This window comes from Mandrillus leucophaeus, unplaced genomic scaffold, assembly GCF_000951045.1.
Source record: "Mandrillus leucophaeus isolate KB7577 unplaced genomic scaffold, Mleu.le_1.0 Scaffold277, whole genome shotgun sequence".
Taxonomy (NCBI): Eukaryota; Metazoa; Chordata; class Mammalia; order Primates; family Cercopithecidae; genus Mandrillus; species Mandrillus leucophaeus.
Genome location: NW_012102887.1, coordinates 666,847 through 691,281, shown reverse-complemented (window position 1 = coordinate 691,281; position 24,435 = coordinate 666,847). Strand labels below are relative to the sequence as shown.

Genomic DNA, 24,435 nt, shown 5'->3' with positions numbered 1-24,435 from the left:
TGCTTGAACCCGGGAGGCAGAGGTTGCAGTGAGCCGAGATCGTGCCATTGCACTCCAGCCTGGGCAACAAGAGCGAAACTCCATCTCTCAAAAAAAAAAAAAAAAAAAAGGTCCTGGGAGCTCTTTTAGGGGGATATCAGAAGTTAAAAGGGAGCAGATACAATAAATAGGGGGTTGTAGTTAACACTAAGAAGGGTGAATGAAGTAATGATATGGTATTGAGAAAAACCTTAGAATCTGCCTGCTTTAAATTAGCAGCAGTGCCGCCACACTGGAGAGCTGTGTTGAACACTGAACTGTGGCTTAGGGATTTGGGGTTAATTTTGACTTATTGTTTTATTTAACAAAGTTGTGTTGAGAGTATCTAAAATAAAATTCATGTTACTCTCGTACCACTTTATGCTCAGAAAGAACTTAAGAGTTTCACTTTCATTTCCTTCATGTGTTTCTCCCGTCAGAGTTACATAATTTAACCAGATGAAGTGGTGCTCTGAGCATTGAAATCAGCTGGTTGACTTTATTCCCCCTGCCATATTAATCAACTCTCATGTGGCTGGTTAGCTCAGTAGATAAGAGCTAATGAATCCATGGTATATGGTTTAATGTTTCTGGGGATCTGTAGTGAATACCAGATCTCTTCTTTAGGGATAATACACCCATTTCCTCCACTGCCAACCACTGTGAACATCAGTTGCTGATCACATCTCTGTCCCTCACTGGACATAGCCTCAGCCACAAGGTCTACTTGACCAGGGCTATACACTCTTTCAAGGGTGGCTTGCTGCTAATGACTGACTGGTGCAAAGATGCAAAAGTCTAACCACATTCTCTTAGTTTGAAACAACATGGAAAGGTTATCTCAGTTCTGGATTTCTTTAGCCATATAATTGGCTAAAGCCTTCATTGCAGCAACAGTGCAGGTGAGCTTCCCCTTTTGCCCAGTCCTGCCTTCCTCCTTCCTTAGACATGTCATTTGAAGTCAACTAAAAGTAATACATGGGCACACAGTTCTTGTCTGAGTCTGTTTCCAGGAAACCCAGTCAAAGGCAAGAGACAGGAACTGACAATTTTTGCGCTGTTCATGGTCAGAAACTGCACGTATAAACACTTGGCTATGTTGCATGAGAAAGCGGAGGAAGATGCAAATCAGTCTTCTCTCATGGATAGTTTCCTCCAAGGTCAGACAAGTCTTTCAGCATATTTCTCAGATGAGAAAAGAAATAACTTCTACTTGCATCAATACCGAGGACATTAACAATCAGGACTATTTTATTACCACACTGCATTTGTTTTCCCGCAAAGAAGAGTGGAAAAGCCATCTTAAATTGTTGGTGCAGCAAATGCAAATGCAGATTCCAACACCTACTGAAACAGTCTAACATAGAAACAGCAGAAAATAAATGACTATTTTAGATTTCAATCCATATGTTGGGCAAACTAAGAAAAAAGTTGTGAAGTAGTAAATTTAATGTGTAGTAGAGATAAAAGACTGAGAAACTGGAGAGGCTAAATTCAACAGTCCTTTGCTAGCTTTCCTAGGTCCTGTCTTTTACTGATATATTTGTTGTTTGGTTGTTCTTATTATTGCTCTCATGAAATTACTTCTATTTCCAAATTGTTACACAAAGGAATGTTCTTTTGGAGCAATGAAGGGCAGATTGTCTGGCATGAAGTCATTGCTTTGTGGTTTTGAGGGTCACTCAGATAAGGTAAGAGATGCTATAAGCATCGTTGTACTGAAGAATTCCACCTTATCCACAATCTTGTTGGTTTGTCTTCAGCAGATACATACTCATGATTAGACCTATATGCAGTTTAACTAGGAGATCAAAACATTCTCCTGAGCCAGGGGACAAGACAAAATTTCAGGTCTAGTTTCTTACTGACAGTCCAATTCAAATTACCAGAGCCATGTTAGCTATTTCACAAAAGTTATCTCATGTTTTCTTACAATAACCTATTCTCAGATACGTGCTAAAAGCCTGATTGCACAGTTAATGAGTCTTGAGATTATGAAATGTAACTCAACAGAGGCATTCTAGTAAGTGTGGAACCAGAATTTGAACTCAGGTCCAGTGGACTCCAGAAGCAATTTTATGATCCATACTCACAAAATGTGAATTGATTTCCTCACCATTGAGTTCGTACTTTGTTTATGAGTAATGGAGAGGCCTTAAATTTTTGGAGTTGGACAGTAAAGCAATCACTGTGGTATTTAATGATGACTGTTATTCCCCAAATAGGTATTTGGCTGGGGACTGGGAAAAGATTGTGAAATTTATTGTAGCTGTTCACCTGAGAGGTTAAAAAGGCTCTGACTGCCATGGTACTGGCAATGGAGAAAACAGGATGGATGGGAAAGATATTTCAGAGTGACAATGGGACTCAACCGATTGCATAGTAAGACAGAGAACAGGGAGTTACGTTGATGGCATTGAGTCAAACAGAAATGGTGAATACAATGATTTTTAAATCTATTGTTCTTACATTTTGATTTTGAGATGCTTTGTTGACTTCCAGGTGGAAATCATTACTAACCAGTTGGAAATTTAGAGTGGGAGCAATAAGTCAGTCTCTATAAACAATACTAGACTCTTATTATTTATTATTTATTTATTTAGAGACAGGGTCTGGCTCTGTCACCCAGGCTGCAGTGCAGTAGCGCGATCTTGGTTCCCTGCAACCTCTGCCTCTAGGGCTCAAGCGATCCTTGCACCTCAGCCTCCCAAGTAGCTGGGACTACAGGTGCATGCCACCACACCCAGCTAATTTTTGTAGTTTTGTAGAGACAGGATTTTGCTATGTTGCCCAGCCTGTTCTTGAACTCCTGAGCTCAAGCATATCTGCCCACCTCAGCCTCCCAAAGCACTGGGATTACAAGCGTTTGTCACTGCACTCGGTCGACTCTATTTATTTCTGTTAAAAGAATTAGCTTTAAAGTATAACAATTAATTGACACTTTGCTTGGTTAAATTTAATCACACAGGATATATAAAGTCTGTTAGTGATCTGGTAAACAATTGAACAATCATCTAGGCAACTGGATGGCATAGATTTGAATAATATAACAATGTCACCAGAAGTCTCCGAAGTCTTATGTGGAAAACTGGACTTGAGACTCTTAGAGACAAAATGGTCATATTTTTCTGACAAAGAGAGAGGTCTTAAATAAAATAAATATTTTAAAAATAAAAAATGTGATATTTATTGTTCCCAGCCTAGTTGTCAAAAGCTATATTTTATATATGCATGTATAAAAAAAGTAGATTTCCCATATAGAACTTTACAATTCTGAATTTTCTTCCAAAGAATTGGAATATCTGGATATATTGAGCAAAAACGTTTTACCTAGCTGTGCCTGAGGAAAGGAGTTCTGGTTAGAGGGGCATGAACTCTGCATTTTACTATAGTCTGCATCTCTTCCTATCATTAAACCTCTCTGCTTCAAATTTTTTTTATTTTTTTTTGACTTACTAGTTCTTGTTCCCTTTAGGTATTTGCACTTAAGATTACAGACTTAGGATGAAGATAAAATGTTCTGGTTGATTAAATCTTCTGAATCATGCTTACATGAAGATACATATGAATTATTAAAGATCTTGGCTAGTGGAAATACTTTGTTATATGAATACATTGGAGTGAAAAAAGACATACATACATACATTTGACAACTTGATAAATCTAGTTACTGTAACTTAAGCCATAAAAAAATCAAGAAATATGTCTGTAATTGTAGTTAGTACGTCACTACCACACAGGGAAAATGCAATTATTTTAACATTTACTGCCTAAATAATGAGAAGTAATAGCTTTCTCTGGTTTGGCAACAGTATGCTTGAGTTTAATTACAGGTTGTCCTTCCTGAATATTTTAAAAATCACAGCAGTTTGGCTGGGTGCAGTGGCTCACTCCCTTAGTCCAAGAACTTTGGGAGGTGGAGGTGGGTGGGTCACTTACACCCAGAAGTTCAAAACCATTCTGGAAAACATGGCAAAACCCAGTCTTTACCAAAACTCATAAAAAATACAAAAATACAAAAATTACTGGGCACGGTGGTGCATGCCTGTAGTCGCAACTACCCGGGAGGCTGAGGTGGGAGAATTGTTTGAACTCAGGAGGCCGAGACTGCAAGGAGCTGAGATTGCACCACTACACTCCAGCCTGGGTGACAGAGCCAGACTCTATCTCAAAAATACAAACAAACAAGAGAACCGAAAAAAAAACAAAAACAAAAACAACAAAACAAACAAACCAAAAAAACACACAGTAGTTTGCTCCTTGATGGCCAACCGCTAAATCCTAGTTAAAGTTTGCCAAACCTTGATTGCTTTGGGCCTAAATCTCCTTAGAAAGCCAGCTCCAGTCAGACGCTTACTGTCCTCCATTTCCATTATGCTGAAGCTTAATTACTTCCAGGGAACTGTCACCAAGTGTTGCCTTCTATTAATAGCTCTAATGTTGGATCACCTTAACCTCTTCAAGCAGTGTTGGTTCCTCTGACCCGTTTGTCTTTAAACTTCTCCACTCTGTGGGTTTGTTTCTTTCTTTTTTCTTGTTGAGATAGAGTTCATATACCATAAAATTCACCCTTTTAAAGTGTCCAATTCAGTGTTTTTTAGTACACTCACAAAGTTATGCAACAATTACAATGAGCTAATTCCAGAACATTTTCATCATCCCCACAATAATCTCCATGTCCATTAATAATCACAGACCATTCCCTTCTCCCCCGGTCCCTGGAAACCACTAATCCACTTCCTGTCTCCATGAATTTCCTATTCTGGACATTTCATATAAATGTAATCATGCAATGTATCGCCTTTCATGTATGGTTCCTTTCACTGAGTATAAAGTTTCAAGGTGCATCCATGCAGTAACACGTATCTTCCCTTCCCCTTTTTCTTCTTTCCTTCTTTCCTTCCTTCCTCCCTTCCTCCCTTCCTTCCTTCTTTCTTTTTTTCTGTCTTCCTTTCTTTTCTTTCTTTTACTTTCTTTCTTTCAGATGGAGTTTTGCTCTTGTCACCCAGGTTGGAGTGCAATGATGATCTTGGCTCACTGGCTCACGGCAGCCTCCACCTCCTGGGTTGAAGTGATTCTCCTGCCTCAGCCTCCCAAGTAACTGGGATTACAATGTGCACCACCATGCCTGGCTAACTTTTGTATTTTTAGTAGCAACGGGATTTCACCATATTGGCCAGGCTGGTCTCAAACTCCTGACCTCAAGGAATCCACTCACCTGGCCCTCCCAGAGTGCTGGGATTATAGGCATGAGCCACTGCGCCCAGCCCATACTTCATTTCTTTTTTATTGCCAAGCAATATGATGTTGTATGAATATACCACATTTTGTTTATCTATTCATCTGTTGATAGATGGGTTGTTTCCATTTTTTTAGCTCGTGAGAGCAATGCTGCTATGAACATATGTGTACAAGTTTTAAATCTCTTGGGTCTATACATAGAAATGGAATTGCTGGATCATGTGGGAAGTCTATACTTAGCTTTCTGAGGACCTGTCAAACTCTTTTTCAAAGTGACTGCACAATTTTACACTCTTACCAGTAATGTGTGAAGGTTTCAATGTCTCCACATCTTCACTAACACTTATTACATGCCACTTTGATTAAAGCCAGTACTGTGGATATGAGGTGACATCTCATTGCAGTTTGATTTACACCTCCCTAGTGACTAATGATGTTGAGCATCTTTTCATGCGCTCACAGACCGTTTGTGTATCTTCTTTTGAAAAATATCTATAAGACTCCTTTGCCCACTTTTTAATTGGATCATTTGTCTTTCTATTATTGAGTTGTAAGTATTGTTTATGTATTTTAGATTCAAGTACTTTATGAGATATATTATTTGCAAATGTTACGAATGTCATCCATTTTGTTGGTTTTATTTTCTTTACAGTAGCCTCTGAAGCATAAAACTTTTAATTTTGATGAAGTACATTTTATCTGTTTGTTTTTCCCTCGGTCAATTGTGCTTTTAGTGTCATTTTAAGAAATCATTTTCTAATCTAAGATCACAAAGACTTATGCCTCTGTTTTGATTTCGGTTGTGGATCCATTTTGAGTTATTTTTTTCATATGATGTGAGAGAATTTCAACCTTTTTTTTGCATATGAATATTTCGTTGTCTTTACACTGTTTGTTGAAAAGACTACTCTTTCTGTATTTGAAAGGCTTGGTATCCTTGTAAAAAATCACTCAACCATAGATGTATCAGTTTATTTCTGGACTATCCATTCTATTCTTTTATCTATAGGTCCATCCTATGTAGTACCACATTTTATCGTGTGTTCAGAGAATGTTAAAAAGTTTTTAACACTGCTAGTGAGATATTCTAGATTTCTATTTACAAAAGTCAACTAAAATAATTAGATTATCATAAAAATTGATAAAGAAGTTGCATTGTAGAACATACTCCCTCTGAAAGACCTACACTGAGTTTAATGTTTTTATAGCACTATCATAACAAAAATTGGTATGGCCATAACAACAGATGGAGAAATACTCTATATTTAACCTCATGTCTTTGCTTAAAATATATAACCATTAAATACAATAAGCTAAGTAAGATGATAACACCAAATTGTTAGGATGGTGACATCAGTTCATTTGAAATGATAATGCTTGCTCAATGAGAGAGAAAATATCAACCATCAGAAACAGTAGAAGTGCTGTTAATAAAATAAAATTGTCATAGCATTAATTATTCTGTACTGTCAGAAATAATTTGCATATATTTGGCATTTAAAATAGTTAAATAATGTGGCCTAATGTTTACAGATTAGTTTTATACTTCCAGTGTAAATACTGTGGCTGATTTTAAATTTGTGATATTTAGTTGAAGAGGGGGTAAGAATTGTACTAAATTTGTTAATTGTAGTGGAATGATAAGAAACTTTGAACTTTACAGTTCATTTAATTTGTGATATTTATTTTTTTTTAATGTTGGGAATTTTTGCTTACATAGTTGGGCTTGAAGAAATTTAATTAAGTTGTAAATAAAACTAATTATGGGAGTTTAGTTGGTTTAACTTGATAAATATTCAACAAGGAAGTTTCTTAAAGTAATTAGAAATTTACTAGATTTATAAGTAGAATACTATTTGTACAGTACACTTTAAGCTCAAGGCAAATTAAGTTTCAGAACTTGTAACATAAATAAATTGAATAGTCATGTAAAATCTTAATTAACAATCTAATATACTTCTCTGTGTACAATAAAATGTCACATCTGGTCATACAAAACTTACTCAAATTGAAGTAGTTTATAATGCAAAATTCTACACACATTGAGAAAAAAATAAGTTGTAAAATTCTGCTATCCAACAGCTTTTATCACCGCCAAAGCAGACTTAGGATAAAGACTGAAAATATTATGTCCTTCAGTTTTTATTATTAGCACAATAAATATACTGATTTCTATTATATATGAGATATTTGGAATGATCAGTATGTTTCTGCTGTTTTCAAATGTTTCAATTTCAATATTTTTTATTTCTAGAATAGAAATGTTTCTATTTAGTATTTTAAAATTAATTCACTCAAAAGCATTTGTTAAATACTTGATGGATGTGTGGATTGAAGACAAAAATAAAGCAGTCCTCTTCAACATGATATTGAGTTTGACACAGAAGTAACAGGAAACTCTCTGGGTGCCGTCATCCGTTTTCAGTAACCACCATAATCCAACTATTAGAGAGGGGTTGGTGTTTTTTTCAGGGGTAGAGCAGATTGTGACTTCAACCTGCTTCATCTATTAATACTATTCTGCACCATGCTCACCAGGGGAGAAAGATTGCTGAATACAGAAGGGCTTGCCATGCTTTGGGAAATTTAAGACACATTCAACTGAGCCTAAGCCAGAAATGATAATTTAAGTATTTAACAATTGGGCTGGCTTGTGTACTAAAGAATGAGTGCGGATCAAGCTTTGCTGCTAGAGCAGTCCTTGGGGGTTCCTCACTGAGCCAAACATTAACTCTTTGGTTGCTGGATTGTGGGGAGTTTCTGGAGATCTGGAGACACGGCTGGGGTAGCTAGCACTATCGTGCAGTGCTTGCAGGGTTAGGGGCAGATGTTATTTGCCAACAGTTACAAAAGTTTTAAAATATGTTAACAAGCTTGATATTATTGTATTCTGGCTGAATATTAGCTATAGATTAAGCTATGTACAACTGCTATGTAGTTCTGCCTGTCTCCTACTTTTAACTATGAGCCACCGTCATATTATAGCAAAGTGAAAAGGCATAAATCTTTTTTAGGAAATAATACTTCTCATATTAATTAGCAAAGTGATGCCCTGACCTTAGAAATAACCATGCTATGATGCTTAGGAGTCTTAGGTTTCATTACTCCTTTGATCTTGGGCATGTGATCCTTCCAGGTGAACCTTACAAGCTTTGCTTTTAATGGCCCCACCCCCATATATTCAGATGGAGATGCAAGTGTACATTAAACTCCTTGTAATTCAGCATCTCATATCCATTGGGGGTAGAGCTGCAGAGGTATGTAATCAAGTGTAAGAAAGGTTGATATGAGGTTAGTGGGTAAAATGACTATCATCAATTACTATTGTTTCCTTTTGAATTTTTAAAATGTATACTGTAAAACTCACACTTTTGATGTAGAGTTTTAACAAAAGCATAGTCACGTAACCTCCATTATAATCAAAATACAGAATAGTTCTTTTCTGGGGGAGCTTTTTTTTTCCTATTTTTTTTTTTAATAAACAAAACTGCCCAGGTTTATTGGCCAACAGGCCTCCCTTCTTCTCCCTACCTGCTGCTGTGTGTCTTTCCACACTCAGGAGAGGACTTCTCTGGCCTCCTCAGCTATAAGGGAGGAGGGGTTGGGGAAGAGAGCTGGCAGGCAGTAGTGGGTCTCCCCTGGGGCCTGTAAGTCCAGCCATGCCAGCCCTTCTCTCAGCAGGTGTTCCGGCCTTTGTCCCGCTCGCTGCTCGCTCCATCTCCCATTTAAGACTGGCTTTGATCTCTCTGACAGTCAATAGCCATTTTTCCCTGCCAGCTGCAGCCCCATGGTGTGATCCACATTGAATTCAGCTGGAACAGACTGAATGAGGTAAGTGCCACTCACAGGGGTGATGCCGAAGCCAGTGCCAAGTGCCTTTAGTTTCTTGATGGCCCTGATCAGGTCCTCTTGACTGACTTCCTGGGCGAACTTGCCCCTTCTTTTTAACAACTGTTGATGTAGCTCCTCCAGAGTTATCGGACCTCCACTCCAATGCTCAGCACCAGCCACGCTTCGATAATGTGAACACCTAGTTCGTAATAAAAATCCCCCACACCTGGTATCTCAGATCAAAATCCTTTTCCAGAGGCCAAAGGCTCCACCCCAAAGGTTGCACACATGTCCTGGAACTGCACATGGAACTCAGGATCCTTCTGTATCTCCTGCTTGTGCTTGCTGGCAAACTCCTGCAGGTTGGTCTTGAACATGCCCAACTGCTTTGACATCTGGGCTAGCTGGTCCTCAGCCAAAACCATCCCTCGCTCCTTATACTTGGCCTGGAAAATTTCTTTTTTCTTTTTTTTTTTTTTTTTTGAGATGGAGTCTTGCTTTGTTGCCCAAGCTGGAGTGCAGTGACACTATCTTGGCTCACTGCAACTTCTGCCTCACAGGTTCAAGCAATTCTCCTGCCTCAGCCTCCCGAGTAGCTGGGACTACAGGCGTGTGCCACCACGCCTAGCTATTTTTTTGTATTTTTAATAGAGACGGGGTTTCATCATGTTGGACCATGCTGGTCTCGAACTCCTGACCTCAGGTGATCCACCCGCCTCGGCCTCCCAAAGTGCTGGGGTTACAGGCATGAGCCATTGGGCCCGGCTGGCCTTGGCAAATTTCTTTGTGGCGATGGTGCCAGCTCCTACCCCGCAACGGTGCATCCCTGCCCTGGGCCCGTGTCCCAGGCTCCTCTGCTACCGGCTCCCCGAAATAGTTCTTTCAAACAAAAAAATTGCCTTGGGCTATTTCTTCTTTGTCAAATGTTATACGCACTTCTTGCCCTTGGAAACCATTGATCTGCTCTTTATCGTAAGAATTTTCACTTTTCCAGGATGTCATATATATGGAATCACACAGTGTGTAACCTTTTAAGTCTGTCTTCTTTCACATCTCCGTTGTCATGTGTATCAGCAGCTTGTTTGGTTTTATCGACGAGCAAAGGTGCATTGTAAACATATCAAACTTTGTTTATCCATTTACCTCCTTAACTGATGAAAACATTTAGGTTGTTTCTGGTTTGCGGTGATTATAAATAATGCTGCTATAAACACTTGCGTTCAAGTTTTTGTATAAATATATTTTCATTTATTTAGTGTAAGTACCTAAGAATAAGATTACTGAAACATACATGTGTCCCTTTATAATAAGTTTGTTAAAGTATTTTCCAGAGTACCATTCTGCATTCCTATTAAAAATGTATGAGATTTCCAGTTGCTCCAGATTCTCATCTGCACTTGGTATTGGCATTTAAAAAAATGTTTACCATTCTGTTGGGCGTGTATTGGCATCCTTTTATAATTTTACTTTGTGTTTTCCTAAAGACTAATATAATTTAGCATATTTTTATGTATTTAGTTATCATCCATGGGTACTCTGTGATGAAGTGTCTGTTAAAATACTTCACAAACTTTTGAGTTTTTTCCCTTGTTGTTTTAAGAGTTCTTTCCATATTCTGGATTTATATCCTTATTCAATATGTAATTTGAAATATTTTTCCTAGCTTGTTTTTTCATTCTTTTAACAATGACATTCACAGATCCAAAGTTTGTAAGTATGATAAAATCTAAAATCTTGATTCAGCTTTATACGTTTATCAAAAATTAATTGACTATGTTTGTGTGGATGAATTATTGGACTTGCTATGTGTTCCATTGATCAGTATGTCTATCCTTTTGTCACTCCCACACTTTCTTGATCATTATAACTTTATAGCGAGTCCTAAAATTAGGTAGTGTGAGTAGAGCAAATTTGTTATGTTTCAAAATTTATTTGACCATTCTAATTCCTTTGCCTTTTCATGTGAATTTTAGAATCAACAGGTTAAAATCTTGATTATTTTTGTGTAATTTTTAGTGCTTTATCAGGGATTACAGTGTACATGTCTAACTTTTCACAGTCTACTTAGAGATCATATTTTATCACCTCAAGTAAGACGTAGCTGTCTTACTTGACGTAGTGTGATAGAAACAGCTATCACACTACAGGTCCCTTCGTTCCTTCCTTTATGTTATACGTGTCATATATGTCGTATCTGTGAACACTGAAAACCATATTAAACAGTGATATATGATGTACTTTTTCCATTCAATAGTCATACACATTTTTTAAAATCTTGAAGAGAAAGCAGCCTATTACAATTATTTATATTTTTATCATTTTGGTGGTTCTTTCTTCATTCTGAAGTTCCAAGTTTCCTTATTTTGTCAATGGTTCTCTGCGTACAAACTTTTTTTTTTTAGCATGTCTTTTAGAACAGGTGTACTGGTGACAAATTGTGTGTGTGTATATATATATATACACACATACACACACACACATATATATACACATATATATATATTTTTACCATTTTTGAATATCTTTATTTTGTTTTTATTCCTGAAGTATGTTTTCTGAAGTATGTTCCTGAAGTATTGATATAGAATTCTGGAAGGACAAAGTTGCTGTTGTTTTCCCCAGCACTTTCAAAATATTGATTCACTGTCTCTGGCATCCATGATTATTTGTGAGAGATGTGTAGTTCTTTGAATCTTCATTGCTCTCTACATAATGCCATTTTTTTCTGTCTGCTTTTAAGATTTTTCTTAATATTTGATTTTCAATACTTCAATTATGATGTGTCTGGGTGTGGTTCTCTTTGAGTTTAATCTATTTGAGGTTGACTGAGCTTCTTTTATCTATGAGATTATCTTTCATACAATTAGTGGTGTTTTTAGCCATTATTAAATCAAACCATTTTCCATACCAATCTCTATCATTTCTCCTTCCAGAATTCTAATGACAACATGAATAACCTTTTGATAATGTCCTACAAGTCTCTGAGGCTGTGTTTATAATATTCTCAATTTTTTTTTCAGAAGATATAATTCCTATTGATTTTTATCTTCAAGCCTGCCGACTCCTTCTTCTGTTATTTCCATTTTGATATGGCTCTCTTTCAGTGAACCAAGATCGCGCCATTGCACCCCAGCCTGGGCGACAGAGCAAGACTCTGACTCAAAAAGAAAAAATGCTATTGTATTCTTTTCTGTTTCTTCTGTTTCTCTCCTGAGAGCTATCTATCCATTTGTTTCAAGAGTGTTCACTCTTAATTCATGGGCCATAACTATAATTCTAATTTCCAAGTCTTTTTTGAATAAGTCCAACATCTTGGTCAATTTGGGTTTAGCATCTGTCATTTCCCTTAACAGTTAATTCCTTGATATATTTTTATGATTATTCATATATCAAATATTTTTATTATATCCTGGACATTTTGAATATTATGTAATAAAATTCTTCTGCCTTTGTAATTTTCTAGAGAATGTTGTTTCTTTTAGCATGCAATCAATTTGGCTGCATTCGGACTATGAGTACCAATCCACGTCTGTAGACTATTGTTTGAATGCCATTTTTGTTTATAAAATCCTTTGCTGTGCTGTTTTGAACTGCTTTGTTGTGTGTGCCTTTGGGGTTTCTCTGTGATCTAGGCAGTGGTCTGTACTATAGGTCAGTTCTCAAAGCTTCACTATGTTGTGTTAGATCGGCTCCACGCATGTGCCTCTTGTGGTTGAGCTCAGGACTCCATTCAAAGTATGTTTCTTTCTGGGCATGGCAGCTAACACTCGTAATCTCAACTACTCAGGGGCATGAGGCAGGAGGATCATCTGAGCCCAGGAGTTTAAGGCTGTAGAGATCTGTGATTGTGCCACTTCACTACAGCCTGAGCCACAGAGCAAGATCCCATTTCTTAATTTTCTTTTTTAAAGGGCAATTTTCTCCAGCTCCTCTTCTCTATGTGTTTCACTAATCTTTGGCTGCCAAGGGTCCTTTTCATCCACACACTTCCCAAAAAGCTGGAGTTTTAGCCTTTATGTATATACTTTTATGACTAGATCTTGTATGGGGCAAAGCGGTGAAAGCACAGTGTGAGAAAATATAATGGTGAATTTCCCCATGCTTTTCAGATTACAAGAACGTCTTTTCCCATTCTTCTGGTCAGTGAGAACTTTTATCTCCTGCCTTCTTTCATTTTTCCTAAGTTCTGAATTTCATTCCGTATCTGAACCTTACCTGTCCATGAGTTTCATGCTACCCCTGCGCCTCATCCTCATTCTATTTTAGGACCTCGCTCTATTAATGATTCTCACTCCTGTCCTGAAAAGACATTTCTGAGTTTTACTCCATTGTAAGACTCATCCCACTTCCTGTCCATTTGGTCCCTCGTTTACCCTTGCCACAAGTCCTCATTCTAGGAAGAAAATTTGTTCTGCACATTACGTGGTTACTCAAACAAAGCAATGTTTCTACATTTTTATTCACGCAACCAAAACCGAAAATTTTACTTTAAACTTCTATTAACTTAAGAATAAAGAGTTTGTTTACCTTGATTCATTAACTGGCTGTTTTTGACTGTTATCATTGCTGAATTTACAGCTGAAATGATCATACTGAAAGCAGGAAAGGAAGAATTTCGTGATTATCTTTTTTTTTTTTTTTTACTTTTTTTCGACATGTAAAAACAGGATACTAGGATTATATTTACTATAAAAATTTTCTTCAGTCTCTTTCCTTTCTTGCAGATAATGTGGCTCACTGAGTTTTTGCTCAAAATAAAATAGTTTCTTGGGCCTCTGTCAAGATGCTAAATTGGATTTTTCTTCACTGGTGTTTTATAAGATGTTAATTTTGCTCATTTCCAAAAAGAAGTGATTTTTCACAATCATTTATTCTTGGTCTCTAACTTCTTGGGACACAGACGTAAGGATTAGGAAACGAGGTGAAAGGCGAGGTATAAATGTTCTCAACTGCATACTTTAGATAACATAATCTGTAACATGAAATCCTTGCTTACTTATTTGGATTAACTTCTCAGGATACTGAACAAACATTAAAAGAAAGTTTATTTCTGATAAGTTGTAACAATTTTTTTCCTCCTAGGAACAGTAAATATAGGTTAAGATGTTAATTAGAGTCCCGGTAGGGTGGCTCACACCTGTCATTCCAGCACTTTGGGAGGCTGAGGTGGTAGGATCACCTGAGGTCAGAAGTTCAAGAACAGCCTGGTTAACACGGTGAAACCCCGTCTCTACTAAAAATACAAAAATTAGCCGGGCATGGTGGCAAGTGCCTGTAATCCCAGCTACTCGGGAGGATGAGGCAGGAAAATCACTTGAACCTGAAAGGAGGAGGTTGCAGTGAGCTGAGATCGCACCATTGCACTCCAGCCTGGGCGACAGAGCAAGACTCTGTCTCAAAAATAAAATAAAATATGCTAATTAGCTTAATATAAATACTTGATTAGAGATATGACGTTTCAGAAACTGCTTTTTTATCTTTAGGCAAGGAGTCAAACTTTATAGAGAAAAACTTAGGAGGAACATTTCAATGTATATGAACAAACCTCTCTTTAAATTTAGAAAAAAGGCAGTAAGTTTATTGGTTTTAAAAATTTGTTTCTAGTAATACATAGTAATACATTGTATTTAGAAGATAAGCTGTCATTTTATCAGATTAATCATGACAATATACAGAGCTGAAAATATAAACAATTGATTTCTTGGAATATAATAGTTGAGAAAATACTAAAAAAATCATGATAATTTTGTTCAGTAAATGTAGCAAATTCAACATTCTAATTAAATGTGACATTTGGTAAGCAAATAATGAGTGAAATACTGTATAGGGATAAATTAATTGTAAATTTTGTGTTTTAATTAATTAAATGTTAAATTTCTTTTGTTTTATTTTTCCCATTTTCTTCAAAACGTTTTAAAATATAAGAAATAATATACAAAACATTAAAATACATTTGAAGTCTCCTTTGCTTCTTTTTCAACATCCATTTCCTCCCCCTTTCACCAGATGCCACTACTTTAATTGATTTGATATTAGTCATTCCAACACATTTTAAAAAAGCTATTACATAAAATATTGATTTCTTTTAAAACCTTTACAAATGGTGTTTGTGAAAACGTACCATAGTACCTACAGCTTTTCTCACTCCATACTTTATTTTCCAGTGTCCATATCAGATGCATTTCCATATATATCAAGTTTGTTCATTTTTCTCTATGTAAGATCCCATTGTGTAAATATGTCATATTTTACTTATTCATTGTCTCAAATATGTTTAGGTTATTTCCAATGTTTTAGTATTGCAACAATGAGACAGTGAATATACTTTGGCATACTTTATTCAAACTTTTTTTTCTGTAAAAGTCCAGATAAGAAATATTTTCAGCTCTGCGAGCCAAGAGGACACCTATTCCACCTTTATAACGAGACAACACTCACCGACGATATATGCCATTGTTGTGTTTGTAGTCAGTAGCCATGGGTTTACGTAATTCCTTACATTTATTTTGCAGGTTATCTTTCAACTTATTTTCAATTTTTACTCCAAAATCAATGAATTATCTTATATAACCAGCAAAAAAGGTATTAAATGTTTGCCATTTAAATATTTGAGTTTAAAATCTAATTGTGAACACATTCCACAGGACACTGTATTAGGTGGTTACAGGCTTTATTCACAGACTATAATTCATGTGCCTTATATTATGCATAACTTAAAGGGTTTTCAAGGAGAAACTGAAAATAAATTAACTTTAATAAAAATTGAGTTTGTTCTCAACTAGAAAGGAGACGGTTTCTAAATGAGCCAATAGTTTGGTTCATTTAGAAAACATAGTTCTGAAAATACAGGCATGAGCAATACTATTTCCTTTGTCAAGAGTGAGACAATTATACTAATGTTACTGCAAAGGAGTTCAGACTTCATGTATTTCTGTTAGCTGTCATGTTTCCATAGAAACAGTGACTGAGAAAATCAGTGTTAATTTCTGCTCCTTCACCTTGTCATTCTTCACACAACGTACATCTCTGTATACAAAATATGTGTTTATACACATACAGAAGAATATGTATGAAAATAACATTACTTTTTATTATTTTTAACAAACACACTGAAACTCAAATTCTTTACAGAGATGTGAGTTGGGAAAGCAGACTACAATCCTCAGAGCAGAATAAGGTCATCTTTATTTAAGTTTATGTCATCCATTCTCTTTTCATTAAATTAATAAAAATCGACATATCCTGCATAAGATTCTAGATAATACTTTTGTATTGAATTGCATGTAAAAATCATATGAAGTTTTGCTTTATTTAATGAAAAGTCTATTTCATGAATAAGCCAGTATTAGATTGTTTAATAGTGATGATTTTATAATTTATTGCTGTTCAGTGTTATCACTTGAATAGATAGTGCATAATTTAAAAATCTTTGCTATTAAAATATTTCTAGGTCAAAATTTGTCATACTTAAAGACACTTGACATTTTAAACCTGGAGACTCCTAAAATAATATGATGAATATTGTCAGTTCATGCATAGAAAGGTTTGTTTCTTCAATATGGCACTAATGCAAAAGCAGTATCATACTTCTCTGGATATTTTTCAAATGCTGGATTGTGATGGGAAATTATTATCTTACTATTTTCTACCAAATTTATTAAATGTGTAATTTAATATAAGGAAGTCAACTTTCTCTGTGGAAAAATGCATTCAACAACATTGTTGTGGAATATGAAAGAGTAGTAGCAATAATTTGTTTGAGTTTATGTAAAATGTTAAGCTGGAAGGCATCTTAGGGACTCTAAGTTTGTTTTCTTAAGTACTCAAGTTTAGGATAGGTGAGCAATGCAAATGAGAGTTCTTTCCAGTAGATGCAGGGTTTTGATAATATATTTTAAATCGTTTACAGGACTATTTACATTCTCATATCGCTAGAGTTGCTGGTTATTTTCAATTGAGTTAATTAATGGTAGTGATATGATTAATTGTTACTACTTGCAGGGCACTATGTGCCAGCACCATGCTTCACACTTCGCATTTGTTACTTCATTAGAACTGTTAATTCTAGAAGACAAGTGCTGTTATTTCTCTGATTCCACAGATGCTCAAGAAATCAAACCCAGGCAGTCTCAGCCCAAAGCTTGTCTCTTAACCATTGTCGACACCACCTGTTGATACAAATCGCGTTGTTAATTCATCTTAATTTTCTTCATTTAGGCAAATTGATTATCTCTGGTTTAATCAATTCAGCCTGTAGAAAGAATCAGGTTCCTTAAACCAACTCAGTTGAGCCCTGTACCCATTATTACTTATTTTGTGAATATTATTCCACACTTATTTATTAAATTACTAACTTTAATTAATGGGAGAAAAATCATCATGAATATTTATTTTGTGGAGGGAAATACTCATTCAAATAATTTTTTAGTATTTTAAAATATTTTCTTTTTTGATTCTGCTTTATGTGTTGTCTACAAGTGAATGGCTTAAATTTGCAATGGAAACTAATATAGATCATCTTAACATCTTTCAGTAAAATCTTAGTATTTTCTTCAAAGCCCCTTGTTATGTCTTTGGTTAGAATTTTTTTTTTTTTTTTTTTTTTTTTACCTAGGTGATTTTTTTCAAAACTATTTACATTTCATGTTTAAAAATTACATTTTACTTTTGGGTATTGATGTTTAATACAGCATGTGTGCAAAGCTCCCTCTTGCTTCCTGTGTAGACTATATGACTGTATGGTTACAGAAATAAGAGCTCACACTAATACCTCCAACTGCAAAACAACTCCACTTTCACTCTTGTTGCTCAGGCTAGAGTGCAATGGCGCGATCTCGGCTCACTGCAACCTCCGCCTCCTGAGTTCAGGCGATTCCCCTGCCTCAACCTCCCGAGTAGCTGGGATTACAGGTGCCCACCACCATGTCTGGCTAATTTTTGTATTTTTAGTAGAGACGAGGTTTCTCTATATTGATCAGGCTGGTCTGAAACTCCTGACCTCAGGTGATCCCCCTGCCTCAGCCTCCCAAACTGCTGGGATTACAGGCATGAGCCACCACGCTGGGCTGTGGTAGATTCTTACTTTCCATTTTGACTTATTTCAATTTTTTTCAAACCAGCTTTTATTATCCATAGTATACTTATTTACGTTTTTCAGCCCTACTACAATGTAAAGAAGTTTCAGCATTGCTAACTCATATCTTACTACAAATTTACTAACTAGAATACAGTGTGGACTTTTATTTTTATCTTTAACATTCCGATATGTAGTCAAACATTATTTTTCAGTTACTTAGGTCAGCTCCTTACTTCTCTACAAATATAATGTTGTCATATCACTTATTTTTAGTACAGTTAGATTCGTTTGTCACAGTCTATAATCCATCTTGGGTGCCCTTTGTATCTTGGTCAACTTTTAAAAACTTGTATAGAAGACAATTTATTCTTTGTGGTGTACAGTTCTGTGTGTTGTGAAAACTCCTAGAGTTGTGAATCCACCAGCACAGTATCATAAAGAACAGCTCTATTACCTCAAAGTTTTCTTAGTGCTGCCCCTTTGTAACACTCTTTCCTGTAACTCTAACCCTGAATACTACAATCTGTTTTCCATCTCTGCAGCATTGTTGATTGAGAATGTCATAAAAATAGAAAATTACACCATGTGGCCTCTTGGCCTGACTTCTTTCACATACCCACATTAAAAATTCACCCATGTTGCACAGGTGTATCAGTCCATTCTTACGCTGCTATGAAGAAATACCCGAGACTGGGTAACTTATAAAGAAGTTTAATTGACTCACAGTTCCGCATTGCTGGGAAGGCCTCAGGAAACTCAGAATCATGACGGGAGGTGAAGGAGAAGCAGGTACCTTCACAGGGTGGCAGGACAGAGTGAGTGAAAGCAGGGGAAATGCCAGACATTTATAAAACCATCAGATCTCGTGAGAGCTCACTCACTATCGTGAGAACTCACTCACTATCATTAGAACCATATGGGGGAAACTGTCCCCATGATTCAATTACTTCCCATGGGTCCCTCCCACTACACGTGGGGACTATGAGGATTACGATTCAAGATGAGATTTAGATGGGGGACACAGACAAACCATATCAACATGAATCAATAATTTGTTTCTCTTTTGAGTTGAGTAGTGTTCCATTGTATAGGTATGTGTGGTTTATTTATTCACCAGTGAAGAATATCTGGGTTGTTTCTAGTTTTTAGTGCTACAAATAAAGTTGCTAGAAACATTCACACGTTTTTCTAGAAGCATACATTTTTATTTTCCTTGGGTAGCAACAGGAATGGTACTGCTGGGTCATATAGGTAAGTATATATTTAAATTGAAAAGAAACTATGGCTGGGCGGGGTGGCTCACACCTGTAATCCCAGCACTTTGGGAGGCCAAAGCGGGTGGATCACAAGGTCAGAAGATCAAGACCATCCTGGCCAACATGGTGAAATCCCCTCTCTACTAAAAGTACGCCAGGTGTGGCCGCATTGCCTGTAGTCCCAGCTACTCAGAGACTGAGGCAGGAGAATAGCTTTAACCCGAGAGGCGGAGGTTGCAGTGAGCCGAGATCGTGCCACTGTACTCCAGTCTGGCGACAGTGAGACTCCGTCTCAAAAAAAAAAAAAAAAGAAAAGAAAAGAAACAATGAAAATATTTTCCAAAGTGGCAAAATCAATTTTGCATTCCACTTGCTTCTTATCCTCCACAAAGTTTGGTATCAAAAATGTATTTTCCAAAGTCTTGTCAATATATAAGTGGGTTGTTTGTTTCCTTACTAGCAAGTTGTTAGAATACTTTATGTATTCTGGATGCAAATTCCTTTCAGATATGTGATTAGCAAATATTTTATCTTAGTTCTGGCCTGCTTTTTCATTCTCTAAACAGTGACTATTGCACAGTATTATGAATTTTAATGAAGTCCAATTTATCAATTTTTTTAATGGATCATACTTTTGGTTTTAAATCTAAAAACACTTTTCTAAATGCAAAGTCACAGAGATTTTCTGCTATGTATTCTTCTGGAACTTTTATTGATTTACATTTTAGATTTAGGCCAAGAGCTATTTTTAGTTCATACTTCCTACAAAAATTAACTTTAAGTGCATTGCAGTCTTAAAAGTAAAACATAAATCTGTGAAACCAAAAAAGAAAAAAACATAGGAAAAACTGTTGAGTATATAGAGCTAGGCTTAGAGTTCTTAGAGTTAATACCAAAAGGCATGATCCATAAAATTAAAATTAATGAGCTGGACTCCATCAAATTTAAAACTTTGCTCTGTGAAAGGCTCTGTTAACAGGATGAAAAGACAAGTTACAAACTTGAAGAAAATATTTGCAAATGACATCCAACAAAGGACTAGTGTATAGAATATATAAAATTTCAATAGAAAAATGTCCAATTAATGAATGATCAAATGACATAAACAGACATTTCACTAAAGAAGAGAGGCAGATGGCAAATAAGCCCATGAAAAGACGTTTTGGCATTATTAGCCATCAAGGAAATGCAAGTTAATATCACAAGAAGATATTACTACACCTCTGTCAGAATGTCTAAAGTAAAAAATAACAGATATACCAAATGTTGGCTGGAATTCAAACAAACTGGATCATTCATTCATTGTGGTTGGGAATGTTAAGATGATATAGCCAGTCTGGAGAACAGTTTATCGGTTTTTAAAAAAACTAAACATGCAGCTACCATATAATTCTATATTTGCACTTTTTAGTGACTGCTACTATTGGTCAAGTTTTTTACAATTATATTACATGGAAGTTTGGGAAGTTGGCACTTTTCTTCCAGGTGTGTAAAGCCCAAGCAAAACTATCATCTTTTCTGGGTTTTCAAATTCTGATATTTAACTTATGAGATGATCAATAAAGCAAAATGACACCATGAAAATTAAGTCAGCATCAAGGTGGTGGCTGTGTTCTTGGAAAAAAAAAATAACTGATGATTCATTTTAATTTTAAGTAACTCTGATATCTCTGAGTATGATTAGGAGAAAATAACGGACTTTGGTACATAATTGTTAAGTCAATGTGATGTATGCAGGGAAAGTGTATTTCACTGAGAAAATGATGGTTATGTAAATAGGAATTTCCAAGAATGGAATTGTCCATGATTATGATATTAAACATAATAGGTAATATGGTCACATAACTTATTTTGCATTTTGCCACATTCCAGCCGGATTTTGTGCATTAGAATATAATTTCCTTTGCAACAAGGATGACTATGTAACAACCAAATGATAATTTAGGCAGTTTAAGACACTGAAGTAAAGTTTTCTACCTAAGAGGATTGTATCCACTAAATTGTGGATTCAATTTTCGACTTCAATTTATAAAAAAAATACTGAAAAGCAAAATATAAATACTAGCAGCTTATGTACATTAAGAAGGGCGTAGAAAAATACTGATCATGAGAAATCCTTTAAAAAACAGTAACACGTTTATATTTCTTCATTTTAATATTTTACATCTCTACATTTTTAGAAAAAGCTATCTTTAATACATATGTAGTTACAACTAAATTTTTGGATGTTATAATCTCAGAATTTTTACTGTTGAATAGTATTTGTACCATTCCAATAAAAAACCATGTATTTAAATGTACTGGATAGAATATATTACTTTAGATACAAATCATTTCGGGTTCAACTAGTGTAAAATCTGTCTTGAAGAGACATCTTCTCTTAGTTGGTATGTTAGAGTTTATATGCAATATCCTAATTTTCTACACACTTTATGATGTTAAAATACCTTGATATACAAAGCTTTAAATTATCTACCTTTCATTTACACAAGAATTAACACTATAAATTGTCTACATATTATAGGAGTTCTTCATGAAACAAGTCTACCTCTCTCTCTATTTCTGTCTCTGTCTCCGTTTCTCTCTCATCTGTCCTCTATCTCCCCCTCTTCTCTGTCTCTCCTTTGATTAACAGCGAATGATTTCTATCCTATGTACCTTGATTGTGTGATTATAGATTATAGCTCTTATTATGGTGTAGCTTTCCATAATTGAATAAACTTTCCATGTATACTTTACACAACTTTTTGCTCAAAATTATGATTTGAGAGTGCTGCATAGCAAAAGCACATTACCTCACATTATTAATTGCTTCATAGAAATGATTTCCTTAGAACTGTGTAATGTGTTATATAGCACATTGCTTGATGCTATACAATTAACTCTGTTGTCATTCAATGAAAATTATTTGCTATCAGATTAAACAAGATAATTAATGAATTCGGTATAAATCTTTCCATTACTTAAAGGTTACAATTTATTTTATAACATAGTGGTAAGTGTAACAAAATATGCTCACAAATTCTCTGATATTGAGGAATGCTGAATCATTATTATTTAAAACGAAGAATAATAATGAAATACAGATTCAATCTTTTCTGTGATGCCTCCTATCTCAATATAGTTAAGTTTATGGAAAATATTATATTCGAACTGTGTGACAGGTTTCCTACCTAGCTAGTCAAGGTGTATGGCTGCTGCCTGAACCTTGAGGCTGGGCAATGAGCCAAGTCCATGAGGCTCAGTGGAGGAGCAGGTGTTCCTGAGAACCTAAACATCCCCCAAAGTGTCTGAAAACCTACCAAGAAAAATAGTCTCATTGCTTGAAAAGGCTGGGCAAAGAGCCAGAGAATTAGCCTAAAAGTAGATCGGAGACAAGGGGCAGGGCGGGTCTGTTAAGCTGTCCTGCTGGGGTCCAGGAGTGCCTTGTCTGTAAGTCCTAATAAACTCATCTACTCACCAAACTGGACTTGCCTGAGTCTTTTTTCAGTTTCTCAGCTCCCTCCCAGTTTGGGGGGCAGTTTTTCTACATGATTCTGAGTTTTTTCTTGTTACAATTGGTGTCACAAACAGAATCTGAGAAACCAAATGGTGAGTCAGGAAGAAACATCTGTCCGGGCAATCCCGGGGTGGTCGGCAACTTGTATGTGGAGTTGCCCAAGTGCTCAACATACTTTTTTTTTTTCTTTTTTTTTGAGACGGAGTCTCGCTCTGTCCCCCAGGCTGGAGTGCAGTGGCGCGATCTCAGCTCACCACAATCTCCACCTCCTGGGTTCAAGCGATGCCCTGCCTCAGCCCCCTCAGTAGCTGGGACTACAGGCGAGCAAACACCACGCCTGGCTAATTTTTTGCATTTTAGTAGAGACAGGGTTTCACCATGTTGTCCAGGATGGTCTCGATCTCCTGACCTCTGGTGATCCACCCGCTTCGGCCTCCCAAAGTGCTGGGATTGCAGGCGTGAGCCACCGTGCCCAGCCCCAAGCATTCAACCTTTGTGGATCGCCACTTAAGTACAGGAATACTTGGACAAAACTGGTGGAAACTGAGCCTCTAATGCAAGAAGCTAAGATGTTAGAGCACATAAGAATAGTAACTGCTGTTGTTGCAATAGGGCTAGCTACTAAGCAATCATTAGAGCAGGAATGGAAGGAAGGGTAGAAACTCCTGCAGAAGGCCAAAGGAATGGCATGTTTTCTAGGACTCCAGCTGGTTATGTATTACGCATTCTCATGTACATTTTAAAACTGACAAACAAATTCCCGGTAAAATTCAGAGCTCAAATGGTTAACCTGAAACTATGTGGTTAAGTAGAGTCTTCTAAAGCTCTCTATTTCGCTTTTTCCTTTTCTGCCTGCTCTGAATCTACTATTGCTAAGTTACCGGTATTGAGATATTAGACATTGCAAAATCCACTAATGCAAGGCCACTTGGAAATTTTGTTTTTCTTAAACAGTTCAGTAAGTTCCAGCTAAAATGCAAATAATACATTCATTTGGAACTGAGGGGGAAAAAAGGGCTAAAGAGGTTTTATAAAATCAAACTGCCATGGAAACTGCTTTGGGACAAATAAAGTTTCGCTATGGGAACAGGTCCCAATTTTGTCAAAAATAACTTGAATCCAGCTATCTTTTGTAAAATAATGAGTTTATGCTACCGTCTCAGGACTAGAGTTCTAAGGTAAAAGCTATTGGATCTTTCTCTGTGTATGATATGTATGTTTAAATTTTGTTGTTATTGTTGTTGTTGTTGTTTTGAGAAGGAGTCTCGCTCTGTCACCCAGGCTTGAGTACAGTGGCAAGATCTTGACTCACTGCAACTTCCGCCTCCTGGGTTCGGATGATTCTCCTGCCTCAGCCTCCTGAGTAGCTGGGATTACAGGCATGTGCCCATCATGCCCAGCTAATTTTTGTATTTTTAGTAGAGATGCAGTTTCACCATGTTGGCCAGGCTGGTCTTGAACTCCTGACCTCAGGTGATCCACCTGCCTCGGCCTCCCAAAGTGCTGGGAAAACA

General features: G+C 36.4%; 1 pseudogene; it reads right to left on the bottom strand.

Annotated features, from left to right (window-relative positions):
* Positions 1–8,814: 8,814 nt before the first annotated feature.
* LOC105543180 lies at positions 8,815–9,914 on the bottom strand (annotated as a pseudogene).
* Between the last annotated feature and the right edge of the window lie 14,521 nt (positions 9,915–24,435).